The 12179-nt window shown below is 37.3% G+C and overlaps 1 protein-coding gene across 11 annotated transcripts in view; it reads right to left on the bottom strand.

Moving 5' to 3' along the window:
• The window catches only part of LOC116492437, a 98238-nt gene that overhangs the window by 81210 nt on the left and 4849 nt on the right, over positions 1-12179 (bottom strand). For all 11 annotated transcript variants that reach the window (XR_004253598.1, XR_004253599.1, XR_004253600.1 and 8 more), the window contains exons 3-4: positions 10086-10183; positions 2392-2503 (exon numbers count right to left, since the gene is read on the bottom strand). The gene's annotated coding sequence lies outside the window, so the exon portion shown is untranslated. The remainder of the gene's footprint in view (positions 1-2391; positions 2504-10085; positions 10184-12179) is intronic.

Genomic DNA, 12179 nt, shown 5'->3' with positions numbered 1-12179 from the left:
TAGCACATCTATTAGGACAGGGAAGAGCTCAGTACAATCCTAGATGGCAGGAAACATCTAGCAGGCATGTCAGAGAAAGGTGACTTCTCGTAAAGCCTTCCTAGTGGTATTTGATTTGATACAAACCCTGTAGAGCACCAGATTGCATAGATGTTCCTCTAGAGAATTCTGGAATGTATCTGAATTGGGCATAACTGTTGCAAGAGGCCTCTGGCGAGTACCCGTTTGCTCTTATGCAACTTTGTATGGATGCAAAAGACTGTGGAGGACCTATGAGCAGAGCAAGCACAACACTTCAGAGCAGTGTGTGGAAGAGTGTGTGGTTTTGCGTGGGGGCTAAAGGTGCCAACCAGAAATAGGAGCCATGAAATCAAAAATCAGTATCTCTGGGCATTAAAATTCATGAAGATTTTGTCCTTTAGAATTGTTTTCCTATGTTTGTGTTTCTCCCCACAGTGTTGTTAGGCCTATTGTCTTAACTAATTTTTGCATATTTATATTCAGCATATTCTCCTACATTCTCCATAGTTTCCTTTACGTAGTTGCTGTCCTGAGTGGTCCTATAAGGTTTCTGTCACTGATCAAAATCTGTTGTCTTCCAACAGTACCTCTACACTCAGTGATGATTTCAAGCTTCTTCTGCAGTCAGAAATATCATATAAGATGCATTACATATGTTCTATGTGTCAAAGTTAAAACAGCCAAATATGAGAGAATGAATTGGGGGGGGGGGGGGAAGGGGAGGGGAAGGGAGCCTCTACAAAGGTTCTGTTATTTCTTTTAGTATATTCTGATGTTTTAAAGATTATACTTGACTTCAAGTTATATATATGTGTTAGAAAAGACCCTGCATATTTATACCATGTTCTTAAAATATGGGGCAGCCAGTGTACTACAGTTCAAGGGGAGGGATCTCATTATAAAAACACAGAATCAGTCATGCTGGCTAGACCTAACTTTCCATAACTGTTTCTTGGCTCCAGCATCGGTGATTAGCTAGAGAAAGCAGAGACAGTGGCATGCACTAAGTATTTTTTTCCCCAGTTTCTCCTTCCGCACTCTGGATATTACTGACTTAGGAACTTAGGAAGATCAGTGTTGCCTCCAGGTCATCTGGTTTAAGAACTACCAATAGACCAAAATTTCATGACTCTGCCTTGTTGTCTTTTCAACCTATTTATACTTTTATCCCTCACATCTTCCTGGAGAAGTAAAGTCCACAGCTGAGAGCATTTTCTCAATTTTAAACATAAAATGCTCATGTGGTTTGGGAGCCCTGAATCTCGTACTGTGAGAAATAGCGATGATTCCCTGTTCACATTCTGATATCATTCGTGTGGTTTCATAGTTTTGTCTTATCTCTCTTCTGATGTCTTTTGCAAGGTAAAGAGTCCTAATCTACCTAAACTCATTCAAAAACAGTTCCATTCTTCCTTGAAATCCTTTCCCACCTCTCCTCTGTCTTTTCGGAGATGGGATGATCGATACCAAACACTACATTCACAACATTGTGGTGTTACAGTAGGTTTATGCAGCAGCAGAGTCCTTTTGCTTTTTTTTTTCCTGTTTCTTGCCCATAATGCTTAACAGTCAATTTGTAAATTTGGACCACTACTGATGTTTTCAGAGAATCATCAATATTGACTCCAAGACCTTTTACTCGACATTTTGTAAGTCATTTTGCATAGGATTACGTGTATTTTTTCTCCACACGTATTAGGACACATTAATGGGGCACCAAAGATGGAATTCAATTTCCAAACAGGCATCTAATGTCACAGCAGAGTCAAGCCTGTGTTTTACTTCTGCGACTCTCACATGGATATGTCAGGCACCCTAAGGACTCTAAAATTACTCTAGATATCTAGTTGCAAGCACTGGCACATACCCTGAATGTCACATACCATTTTGTCACCCGTCAGACAGTAAATCCTACTTCAGGCCTTGATAGACATTTAGTAGATCTAGCAACCTTGAAAACTTCGTATCGTCTGGTAACAGTGGCACTATCTGAATAATCCCTCATCCTTTATAATAATTATTTATGCATTTACAGACTGTACAAATCCTCTATGACTCCATTAGCAACCTCTCTTCATTATGAAAATAGTTATTTTATTCCTGCCTGCTGTTTCCTATTTTTATTCAGACTATTCAGAGCCATTTCCTCTAACCTCTTAAGAACTTAGTTACTTAAAGATCTTTGGGTGAGGGAACCTTCATATGGCTTTTCAAAAACCCAGATATAGCATCTTGATCATACAGTTGTAACTCACATTGTTCTCTGAGCCTCAAATAAAATTGTATTCATTCTTACAGAGACTGTATTCATACTTATTAATCTACCTGTTACCACAGCTAAGCTTCAGCAATTTCACGTTTGAATTCTACCTGGAAAAATATTATCCGATCTTCACATTAGGTCCTGTTTGATTTCATCCAATTTGTTCCAAAATCTTTTCTTTAGACTCCTTCAGTTCAAAACAGCTTCTTATATTCACACCTGGAAAGAGAAGAACATCCTGATATCCTTAATGCTAAATACTAACTTAAAACTTCGATTTATCTTTCCTGCTTTGAACTTATGTTACTTAGATGTTACATTTATACTTTCAACATTGAGCAACATCCAGGAATTCCTTTCAGGACATTCAACAGACTCTGTTGTAACCCTTGTACAGACAGAGAAGATGAACAGAAAATCAACAAGGTTTAAGCACAGACCTCTCCAGTACAACATTCCAGGTCACAACCTTCCAGATAGATCTTTCTTCTTTACAAAAACACTCCCAGCATACACCTAGTATTGATATTGGATTTAATTCAAGAAAAAATTAAATCAAATCAAATATGTGGATAAACAGGAAACATTTTTCTTGATAAACCTACTCAGTCTTACTATAAGAAAGAAGTAAATAACAATTTCAGTATGTCCACCAACCTTATTGTTTTTGATATAATTCTCTGTGAAAGATCTTTTTTCTTCTTCATGAAGCACTATCAGTTTTACATGCATTCATGCTAGTCATTCAATGTCTGTATTACGAATTAAAAACATAAGAAAAAAATTTTCTGCTCTTCAGAAGGATGTAAAAAGCCTGTTAATATATATCAGCCATGAGCACGAAACTGTAGACATAGAGTTAAAAAGAAGTTTCATGATAGACGTATCATTTTCTGAATTGAATGGATATTTAATCCCAGTTGTCTGAGAAAGGAGAATAGAGTGTCTAATATCTCACTGAAATGAACAATAGTGTGCACTTATGGAAGGAGAAAGAAAATTGCTTGGACAGGTAATATGAATTCCAGACGTGCTAGTGATTGCTTTGCTTGCATTTCTGAAGCGTCAAGTTTTCAAATCAGCATAATTCACCTCTAATTAATAGTACCAATACCCTAAACCCATTTTTTTTTTCTGCAATTGCTTTTTCATTGTGTCTTTTCCTTATGTTCTCACCCTAAGACAGTATGTAGGCTTGTGAGGCCTACAACCACACATTCATAGTTCAGCAACATTTATAGTTCAGCAAAGAACTTAAGCTGTGCTTTTCAAGTTTTATTAAAAACAAGTTGCAGTTCCATACTGATTTTCCTGCTGTGCATACAAAAATGCCAAAAGCATGTTTGGGGTATATTAACAAATTTCAGCAGCACAAAACCAATCCTACATGTTGCAGATAATTAAACCATCTGAAATAGTTTTGGAAAGGTGGTTTCTTTTGTGATCTGTGAGTAATTCACTTTCATGGACACATATGCATTCCTTAGAACTGGCTAGGGGTAATTTACACATTACAAGGCTTCTACATATAGTTGGCCACTTATCAGTGCTAATAAATTGAAAATGTGGTGTGCATGATTTAACAAAGAAAGGAAGATGTGAATGTAATGCAGGTAATTGCTGAATTACAGTTCTGCTTCTGACAGCTAAAGAATACATGAATAGAGCTATCTGGAGGACACAAGTTACTTTGCATCAAGTTTCAAAATATTGATTTTTCTTCTAACTGTTTGAAAACAATCATATGACTATTTTTGAGAAAATGCTTTATGTTTAAAATGTCTGTTTTTAGGCAAATGATTCTAGCACATTCAAGTCTGAGTTTGTATGTGGGGGAGGGGTGCAGGACCATATTTTCCTTTCTGCATACATAATGGACTTAGAGGGACCGAGGGGGGAGGGGGGGGGGGGGGGGGGGAAGGAGAGGATGTGAAAAAAGCCTATATATAAAACCAAGGAAGATTTTGTTGCAAAATGTTTCAGTTTCAAAAAAAAAAAAAGACGGCTTTCTTGTTAAAAACTTTTCTGCTATAGCTCATTTCTACAGGTATTTCCATCTCACTGGTCACTGGCTTAATTGATGTATCATTTCCAATGCCTAACTTTACAAAACTGTACTTCTAAATTGAACCTCTGCAGGTTAACAAAGAGCTTCAGTTTCAAAGAGCTCTCTACTTCAAAGAGAAACCTCTTCCTTTATCAAGGTTTCATTCCTGACTGCCAGTACCAGATATATTGCAAGTTTTGTTACAAAGTCTATGGGAAAAACAGAAAGCCTGAGAGCTTCTAAAAGAGGTGGAAGTTTGGGAGAGAAATGGAAACATGTTTGAAGAGTACTGGAGTGCTTTATTGTGGCAGGTATAAGCAGGTTATCCAGCAAATAGCTTTCTTGTCTTTCCTTGCTCTTGCAACCCCTCTATTTTTTCTAGATCTGTTTGATATTGAATTTCTCCCATCACAATCATTTTCACAGAATCACAGAACTGAAGGGGTTGGAAGGGACCTCAAAAGATCATTGGACCCAATCCCCCTGCCAAAGCAGGTTCCTTACAGCAGGCTGCTCAAGTAGGTGTCCAGACGAGCCTTGAATATCTCCAGAGAAGGAGACTCCACAACCTCCCTTGGCAGCCTGTTCTAGCGCTCCATCACCCTCACCGTGAAGAAGTTCTTTTGCGTGTTAGTGTGGAATTTCCTGTGCTCAATTTTGTGGCCATTATTCCTTGTCCTGTCCCCACAAATGACTGAAAAGAGGTTGGCCAAATCCCTCTGTCTACCATTTTTTAGATGGACATGTAAGAAAAAATATAAACCTAGATTTACAACCCTCAAGCAGGAAAACAATGAAACAAGTTGAACTGTGAAGGGCAGATGTCATAATTATAGTAAAATCTTGTAAATTCTATGACACTGAAATCAGCTTGAAATTGTGTCACAGCTACCAGCACAAAAATTGAGTCATAATTATTGAGTCAGCAAATACAAACATTGTTGTTCTTATTTAAACAAACAACATTAGACACAGTAAGGAGAAATAGATTTAAAATGAAAAGTGCCCAAATTGTTCAGACACTATTTTCTGTAAGTTTTCTTGCATAAGAAATTTCTTTACATATGAGCAAAGGTTTTGGTCTGCACTTTAATTATGGAAATCTGGAGAAACATCCATGAGTTGAGTCAAGTCACAAAGTTATGAAACAGGTGTAAAGGTTTGGAGACATGACTCAGCAGTTATATATTCCTGTTCAAAGACAAATTGGAAAATATTTATCAGAGGAAAGTATTTTTTTCTTTCTTCCCCATCTAACAATTCTTATTATCAATCACAGAAATAATTTTTTCCATTGTTCATTTTCATTTTCTAGACACTAGTAGCCAAAATGCTGTACAATTACTTTGTACTGAGCAGACAAAGTATTTCAAACACAGCTCAACATCTCTGCCTTCCTTCTTAATTCAGACATCCTGGAAATGGTGTCATTCTTATCACTCCTCCTGTTATTTCTGCTCCACATCTCCAGTGGCTTCAGATCTTCCTGCCACCCATCCAACACAGTCTTTGAAAATTCCTCAACAACTCACACCAGCCACTGGCATCAGAATCAGCCCTCAGCAGCCCAGCACTACTTTGGAAAGTGGATGTCATTATTATCATTGATCATCAATGGAAAAGGGGATCTGTGTTAACTGAAAAGACGCTTAACTCTTCAGTATTGCCTCAGTTCACGGTGGTTCCTTTTCTGTCTCCTGATATTTTATTACAGAAGAATCATTTTAATTGGCACATGCTGGTGGAAACAACTGCATCTGTTAAGGGCCAAATTCTAGCACTCCTGTTCAGGTGGTACAAGTCCCTTGTTCTGGAGTATGTCCATTGAAATCAAGGGACCTGCCCAATTGTTAGAGTTTCATAGGAACATATTGTTCTGATAGGTATTCACTTTTATTTCGTAATATGCTTTAAAAATATACACTGTACAAACCATTAAGAAAACTTCTATTAAAGTAAGTTTTGCCATAATAGAGCAGGGAAGCAGCAGAAAGTGAACAAAGGGCTACCCAGCACGACGCTTATGCTAGCAAACACCAGTTCTCACCTGTTAACTACTGTGAATAAAATCTTTGGAATCAGTTCCTCCAAAAAGTCAAAAATGAAAGAAAAACTGTTCACCATGTAAGAAAACTGGAATTTCAAGTGTGCTGCTGAAAGCTTACAGAGTCTGATCATCATTTTTAATCAGCCACTTCTGAGATTACCTGAAGGAACAGATGGAGAGGACTTGGCAGGTATACAAAGTATACACAAGCACAGAAGAATTAGTCCTCATAATGTTGAAGTAAAATGAAAGGCAGCCCCACTAGGTCCCAGCAAAGATATAGTTCTGAACTAAAAGTTCAGCTAGAGCTTTGGTCCTAGGAGGTAATTATAAGGCTTTCTGACCTTACTGACCCAACTTAATGAAATGAATATAGCTGAACTGAGGAGAGAAGAAAAATATACAGTGAGAATAAAAACAGGGTTCCTGATCTGTGACAGCTATTCAGATTCTTGAGAAAAGACACATCTTTGTCAAAGGCTCTTTCATTAATAGATGTCAGCCTTCTTGGCTATAAGCAACCAAGCACCATATAGAAACAAGTGGAAAAATTCTGTTCTCACATATATATATATGTCCACAAACCTGGAGATGTTTGCCTGAAAACTGTCAATAAAGACCAAGTGATTGTTTTCAGGACATCTGCTTGCGATCCTACAGACATAAAGTGAGCATGTAATCATGAGTTTTATTTATCAATCTAAAGTGCAATTATGCATCCTTACCTTTGTGAGGATCATACACCTGGACAATATTTCATCAATGTAAGTGATCAGTACAAATCTGTCCCCTCGCTATTAATAATAAAAATTCATTATTTGGAATAGAATGCTCTTGCAGAAGAATGCAGATCAGAGAGACCTATGATTACTGAAGAACCTACGGTTTTATATCTTACATATGTTGAATCTGCTTTACATTAGCCCAGGGTCCAAAGTAAGCTTCAACTAGAAAAATCTAGCTGTGGGAAGTATGGCTTGGTGAGTTTTTGAGTGTTACAAGGCTGCCTTCCCAATCACTGCTACAAGAGTGCATGTTTCATCCTCAGAGAAACAATGATATGGCTTGCATATCCACAGCCCAGCAATTCTTAGCTCCACAAGCAGCCCAAAGCATCTGTTCACAGGTGACACAGCATAAATCCTGAGGCAGTATCCCACTCTCTGTTATTTACACATATATGTAGTCTTAAACAAGGGACACTTTAGCAGGCAAGAGCAAGGTACAGTACATAATGTGCAAATTCAGTTCAGCAGAACTCCAACTAAAGCATGTCAGCCTCAAGGGCTTTTCTCTCAAACAGTGCTCCTAAGTTCTCCACAGAAGGAAACTTGCTGAACTACACCTTTCTGAACTTTAAAGAAGAAAGTCCTGATTCTCACCCGAATCAGGGAGTAAATGAATGAGTAACTTCACTGAAGGCAAGAAGCTGCCCTGGTCTAATGCTAGGAGACCTATGGAGAATCCAGACAATGCAGTCATTACAAGAAAATGTTCTTACTTTCTAAAGTCTTTTGTTGTAGAAACATTATCCATCTCTGTAGCTTTATTCTCAGCAGCAAACCTTAGACTGATCTTTGAGGATTCTCTTAAATAACCTCCAGTATAGACATATAAAAGAAGCAGACCAGAACAATCAAACCTAAGGTTTACTTTTAAATGTATCTCTATCCTCTCTCTCTTATTCCCAAATTGCCCTCCTTCCCCCCCTACCCTTCCTTCATCTTTTTCCCCCTCCTTCCCCCCCTACCCTTCCTTCATCTTTTTCCCAAGCCAGTTTCATTCCCATCTTTTTCCCCCCAGATGATTCCCTCGCAGCAGGCAGAGAGGTACCACTTTCAGGCAACTCCTGCTGTGCATCAGTTGTTCACATGAAGACTATTTCTTGAGGCTCCTTTGCATGGCTCAGCCTGCCCAGGTCTAAAAGAACATGTACTCCTGCCACAGTTGCTTTAGCCTTAATAATTTCCATCTGTGTCATTTATTTCTTGGCCACAGAGAAAGCTCATTTTGTTGGAAGGTGAACTGCTGCCTATTCTGAATAATTTCAGATTCAGTCCTAGACTCTGACTGGTACCTTGTTTTAAGATTCTTTCTTTTCTTTCCCTGGAAATTAATGAACTTTTTCAAATTGCCTCATGTGATACATCATAAGGTGGGTTTTTTTAGTTTTGCAAAAAAAAATAATCCAAAAGAAGTAGTGTTTATCTGTTAAATATCTCCTGATTTCCTTATTACTTCTTTGAAACCGAGTATCTGGGAAGTTGTGCTGTTCCCGTTTTGGTAGAGCAAAGCCTTGATGAACTGACTCATGCAATTTCACAAGTTTGGATTCAGACAATGTTCAAAATAGAAATTCATAAGAGCTCTTTCCTCTGGTAAATAAATAAACCAACCAAATTATCAACAAATCAATGTACAAACAAACAAAACAAAACAGAGAAAAAAAAATAAAATATCCTGGCCTTTTTAGAAAATCAGTTGACACTATGCACTTCTGCAGATAACCTGGAGGAAACAATGAATTTAAGTGGGTGTCTTATCTGGTGTGAGGCTGTTTTGTTGTTTACTGTATACTCTAGAACACCTCCATGCACTTGTTTCTGTTCAGTTACTTTAAGCCAAAATCATTTTCAATCTCTGCCACATTCAGTTCCTCCTATTTCCTGGCTACATCCATGTGTGATCCACATGTTTTATTTTTATCTTAGCAAAATAAGGGAACATTTTCTGATGGAGTCCTGGAAGAAAATCTGGGGTAGTGGTGAACTGGGAGAGGGTTAGAAGAAGCCCAAACCTGAATGGAGATGAAAGAAATATGTAGTCACAAGTCTGTGACTTGATCATGCAACAGACAAATGTATACCAGTATTGGCAGTGGAAAGTAGCCAAGTTCTCATAGGCCTTACTTAGATGTAGTGCGTAGACTGGGTTTCCTAAGACATGGTCCTAGAATCTGTCCAATACACACCTTTGGCGCTTCTGCAAGATAAAATTGTGCTGTTTTTTACCCTGCAAATCAGCATTTACGCAACTGGTATTTTGTCTTTGAGCTGATATTTATCAACATCCTCTGGCTTCTTTAATTTGTCAGGTCAAATGCTTCTTAGCATCCATGGAGATATTTCTCCCGCCCCAGCCCTCCTACTGGTCTCTGGCTTATTAGGTTCTTCGTTAGCACTATTCTTAACTACTTGTAAAGGAATTATCATAAACTATTTCTGGTAGAGTGTTTTTACTTTGGCCTTCACAACACTTCTTTCACAGGTGCAAACACTTTTTCTTAAAAAAGTTTAAAAATACAGATGTTTAAATTGTGCAAAAATAAATGAATTGGGACTACTAAGGCAAAGGAATTCAGGAAAGAAATTAAAAAGTAAACTTCAAGAGCACTTAGAAAAATTACTTTTCTGACTAAATATTTTAGACACTCCCCCCCAATATTTCATTTCTATACTGAAAGATTGAAAGATCATATATAGTAAACTTTAATGGTACATAGTAAAGCCGAATATCTTGCATTGTCATCATCATATTAATGGTATCTTGTGATACTAATTTTAAAAAGTCTAAGAAAATTAGCATTACATATTTATTAGCATATTACTCAAATGATTTATAATCTCAGAGGTCCCTGCAGTACCGCTTAAATTTTTTTCATTTGTTTCACTGGGCAAAATCATAAAATGCTTCTCTTGTTTACTTACACTTCTCGAAAGGTAGTGTAATCTTTTCATTCCACCTTCATATAGAACTCTTTTCTTTTTGCCCTCAGGACTCCACACAGTGTCTTGAATGTGTTTGTCTGAGGGAAGAACATGGGAAAGGTATCAATAGCATCAGTTCAAATTCTGAAAATACCTTACATGTGTAAATCTTTTATTTTTTTCCACATTTACAACCAACCAAACAACCAACCAAACAACAACATAGTTTTGGGAAAGAAAAAAAAAAAAAAAAAAAAAGTAAGGTTTCAAAAACTAAACCTAACAGGCTCAAGGGTTAAGGGACAGACATTCTTATAGTGCAAAGATACTGCTGAAAATTTTACCAGGATTGGAAGTGGAGTTGGCAAACTGATTTAAATTAGTCAGGCCTGGCTATATTGGCGAGGCTATGCTTGCATGTCCATTTTTTTTATGGCAGTGCTTCTCTGGGATTCTTACATAAAAGAGTATAAAGTGGGCATTCTCCGCTTGGTGCAATTTCACTATATAGTGATTCCCATCAATGTATAATTAAAAGTGGATTTCCTTTTCCCTGTTTGGCTGAGGTGGGGGAGGGTCTGCATAAACCTGGTTGATGTGAAGTGAACAAAGAGAACTTTCATGAGTTCTCCTACAAACAGTCTATCAGTTACAATTCCTAGTGTTCACACTGCTGCACTGTTCAAAAGGAGCTCTAAAAAAAGTCAAGCAGGGGGTCCAAGAAAAATTCAACCCGCATGCCAACTAAGGGAAAGAATGAGAAGGCAGGGAAAAAAAAAATAGCTTTTGTTGTAAAAAGAACTAATGAAGCTGCTCTTAGAACTGTCCATGGTGACACAACAAGCCTGTGCACCCACACACATTGTGAGAATGCCAGTCACCCACAGTAATGAGAAAAGGGAACACTGTGGGCAAAGGAAATATATGAATACACTGCTTTTTAGGTTTAACTGTGGGGAATCACAACGCTGGCCCACAATATCTTGTGCCAACTGCCAAAAGTGGTAAAATAATACATAAGGTTGTCTACTTATATTTTTCTTACAGACAAGATGGACTGGTGGGGGGTAAAATCCCATTATCATTATAAATTGCTAATTAAATAATTATCAATTAGATGGGCAGACAGAACTCATTCCAATGAATTCCTTGGAGGGCGTTCAGTAAAGAAAAACAGTAATTTTGATTATTTTTTTTATCTATACTTCCTGCCTAGGGACTCTAAATAGAGATGATATATGGTGTATCCCATGTTAGACTTTCACACAGTATATCCCATGTTAGAGCTCAGGGACAAACACTGAACTTTGGGAGCATATAGAGATCTTTTTCAGTTTTTCAGATAAATGGCCTTAATTTCATGACATTAATTAGTAGCCCAGGGTTATTTCCTAAGGAATAAAAATAATATTTTCCAGACTTTTATGCGGCTTTGAAAAATCTTTTTTTTTTTTCAATCAACTGATAATATTTTCTAATGTCATTTCATTTGCTTTTCCTTTTTTTCATAATCCAGAATTTTCTTTGAAAAAAAAAATATTTAATACATATAAATATACAGATGTTAAGCATGGCTGAACATAGTTCAAGGAATATTTTTAACAAACTTTGTTCTATTCATTAACACTAAAACCAACGCAAAATTAAACCTTATGGCCATAGGTTTTGTCAAGTTTTCCAATCAGACCCTTGGGCAAAAATACTGTTGTCACAGTACTGAGCAAGAGAAACGTTCCTGTAATGTCGTGTGCCCCTTAGTCATGTGAGTAATTTTTCGTGAGGAGAGGGGTCCCAACAGCTTGAATAAAACTTACTCAGCTATGATCAGTAATTACTTACATGTGCACACACTGGTTGTACCCACACTTTTCTTGTCCTAACTGAGTTTTCCAAGACAATTAAAAACTACATTGATGTTCAACAGTTATTAAATGAAGAAATGAAAAAAAAAAAAAAGCCTCAGTTGTCTGTAGCAGGGAGTATTTTCGAGAACAGAAGTTCTACAAACTGAAAAGTCACACTAATGTTTGGGAAATAGTTTCCATTGCTGGCAAACACCACCACCGCCACTGCCATCAAAAAAAAAAAAAAAAA

Source organism: Aythya fuligula, chromosome 9 (genome assembly GCF_009819795.1).
Source record: "Aythya fuligula isolate bAytFul2 chromosome 9, bAytFul2.pri, whole genome shotgun sequence".
NCBI classification, from domain to species: Eukaryota; Metazoa; Chordata; class Aves; order Anseriformes; family Anatidae; genus Aythya; species Aythya fuligula.
Note: the sequence above shows the minus strand (reverse complement) of the source record. Positions and strands in the feature narration are given on the sequence as shown.